Raw genomic sequence first — 3,564 nt, 5'->3', positions numbered from 1 at the left:
TCTTAGATTTTACAGCATTCACGTATTCATATTAGTTATTCAGTTACCTCATCTACTCATTCAGTCAGTTATTACTCATACACATAACCCATTCATAATATCCTAACCTTATCTAGCATACCAGTACATTCAAAGTACTAACCGCATGCTCATTTCTTGCACTATGATCTCTCATATCATAGGTTTGGATGCTCAAGTTCCTGACCACACTTATAGATTTCAACGTTTCAGCAGCAGCAATCGTGGTGAGTCCTCATACTTCAAGACCGAGTTTATCTTATATTCAGTTATGTTAGTAGTTCGCTTATTTGTCAGTTGGAGTTAGTTGGGAGTTTGTCCCATCAACTCCACGATCAATCATTTTTATAGGCTTTCAGACACTTTTAGTCAGTTATTCAGCTATTAGTTGATATTGACAGTCTTACAGTATTGTTTTTAGACAGTGTTTCAGTATCTTGATTCAGTATTATTTTTTATATTTAAAAACCTTATGGCATTTTTAATTAGATTCTGCACATGTTCCCTATTATTTTATTCAGTGCTCATAACAGTTACCGACATGGATTGGCTAGTGGTCCCTTGTGACTGTAAGCACCGTGTTATGTCCAGGGTGTACTCCCGGGGTGTTACAGAGACTCTACTAGACACGGCTTTGTGGACTCCAAATTGACCATGAACCTAAAGCTCTGATACCAACTTGACCCAACTCGACTCGGAGCCTTGACGTAATGGCCGTTCCAAGTCCAACTGGGATCAGAGACTACCTCCACTGCTTAACCCAACCTCCATCTGCCTGCCCTGAGTTGGCAAAATTTTGAACATATAATAAGATAGTATAACAGCTCTCATAAAGACTCTAGGATAGTATCATGACCGTGACCGACTTAACCAAGTCCAATCGTCCTACCATACCAAACCAAATCAAAATCATAAATCCGACCATGACCAGATAAGTTCCATAAATAATTAAATATATAATCCCAAAAGAAAATACGATAGAACAACCAACAATATAGTCAATCAGTATCAACCACAATACAATACCAATGTTAAGAATGATACCAATACCGACTCGCCCATTCCAACCCATAATAGTCCCACAAAAGCCTCTAACAAAAAAAAATAAAAAAATCCAATTGGGACATACCGCCAACCATAGCCAAAACCAATATCCATAAATAATTCAATGTATGAAATAACATCTATGAAATGGAGCCTTCCAAAAAGATAGAAGCTCATCACTTTAATCCAAAGTTGACCCCCGAATATCCGAATGCTAAGTAGGAGGAGTAGAACGGTTGATTCCTGCATCGCTTGGGGATACAGTCACCCAAAGACGGGTTAGCCGATGAATGCTAGCATGAGCTCAGGATAAGGATAAAATAATATCATTTAAGAAAACCATGTAAAACCATCCATATGCACACAATCCATACATATATATATATATAACCATGCTGGGAAAAGAAAACCGGGTTTAGCATGCCTTTAAAATAATTAACCTGGGTATGTGAACCTCAACCGTCCTAGAACCACCATGGGCTATATGGGTCCAGTGTAACCCCCTGAATAGGCCCTAATACGTGTAGCCATACGAAGTGGAGATACAATAAAAGTTGGGGATTCCCATGTACCCTTCACTCTCCATAATATATATGTACAATGTATCTAGAGGATTCTCGTGTACCTCATGAGTATCATATAGGTTCGCCATGACCTACCCCTCATGTCGACAATCATGAGTTTTCGGTGTTCATCCATTAGACTCCCACCTTCACGATTAGCTTTCACACCCCGTCATTATTGCCCAATTAAAATTATTTTCCAACCAAACCATTATTCCATTATCATTAACCAAGGCTATTAGTAGTGGTATCGTCATACCGACTATAACTTGCAAGTACTGTCCTTAGCCAAACCTTTTAGTGGTCAAGGGATTTCCATGTACCCATAAACTCTATTATCCAATTAACTTTGGGGGATTCCTATGTACCCCACAAGTGTTCATTATGATATTAACTTAGGGGATTCCCCGTACCCCACAAGTATGTTTATTAAGCCAAACCATTCCAAAACCATTTTGACCATTCATATCATATAGGGTTCTATTACTAAGTTTAAACCATGCATAAGTTCCATTTAAAACTCAATAATATGGTGAAACATTGTTATAGGCATTTTATTAAACATATTAGGGGCATAGTATTTCCAAAACCAAAGATAATTACTAAAATACCATTCCCATGCAACCAATTATCCAAAACCACAATGCATATAAAAAGCATAATTAAAATATGGAAAAACCATAACCAAGTATTTATAACCAAAACCCCCAAATCATATTTGTAAACCCAAAATTATACAACATTTAAATCATAAAAACATTTTACAAAATCCATAAATTTAGTTAGAACTAACAATAAGGGAAGATAACATGTCTTAAACCAAGATGATGATGGAGAGAAATTACTAAGACAAGCTCCAATTTACTCCTTAAGATGTAACCCTAGCTTACTTTGCCCAAGAACCCTAGAGAGGATTTAAGAGTGTTTTCTAATTGTTTAAGAATAGAATAGAAGGGAAAATAACTTCCCAAGTGCAATATAAGTCATGGGACCTCATTAGGATAAGTGGAGAATTGTTGAGATTGCGCTTACTTAAACTGCACTTAGTTCTCGTCATAGGATACAACCGACCCTTAAAAGTTGTACCCATCCTATATGAGTTATACCTATCTCTCATACCCTAAGTTTTCTCCCTATACCCAACACTTCCCAAGGTACGACACACCCAGAGTACGACTAGTACCCATTGTCGCGCCCCATTTTTCTCGCATAAAATAAGATTCAATGTGACTAACTCTTTTTGGAATTGTTTGAGAAAATGTAAACAGTCACCACCTAACATATTAAGGTGTGTTAGGGAACCATATAGGCTAACTACAAACCTTTTTTTTGATAATTAGTCTTAGTTTACCAGAAATTTAGGTAGGGTTTCAAATTACCTCAAAAGGAAGGTGTTAGGCATCTTTCAAGGCCTACGGAGGTGGTTCTCGGCCGAATTCAAGCTATATGAGGGGGATTTTGTGTGGTAAATAATACAAAGAATAACAAAAGTACAAGAGATGTGAGACTGATCTTTTGTGACATGCAAATAATAAATGATAGTACCATAATTATTGTAATTTTTATCTTCCCTGGATTATGAACTCTAGCGAAATCCTTTGATTTTTAGCATAAGGACAAACTTGGAGGACGATAAACTATAAATTGAACTTATGTCACAGTAAGGAGAAACTACAAAGGATGCAAAATCTGTTAGTAATATATGTGTCACTTTAATTTTGGTGACGAATTAATGTAAGGGATTAATAAAAGTAAATAAGAAATTCAATAATACATACATAAAGTAAAAAAGATAAGAGAGAATGTGAATGGGATCAGGGCATGACAAGGCTGAAATGGGCCCAATGCGATGATACTCTCTTTGTATTAATTTTTATGTCGACTTCCTTAAGTGCCTTAAGATAAGATGAAAGAAACTCTTAAAGTACTAAATAAAATA

The sequence above is a fragment of the Capsicum annuum genome, chromosome 6, assembly GCF_002878395.1.
Source record: "Capsicum annuum cultivar UCD-10X-F1 chromosome 6, UCD10Xv1.1, whole genome shotgun sequence".
NCBI classification, from domain to species: domain Eukaryota; kingdom Viridiplantae; phylum Streptophyta; class Magnoliopsida; order Solanales; family Solanaceae; genus Capsicum; species Capsicum annuum.
Note: the sequence above shows the minus strand (reverse complement) of the source record.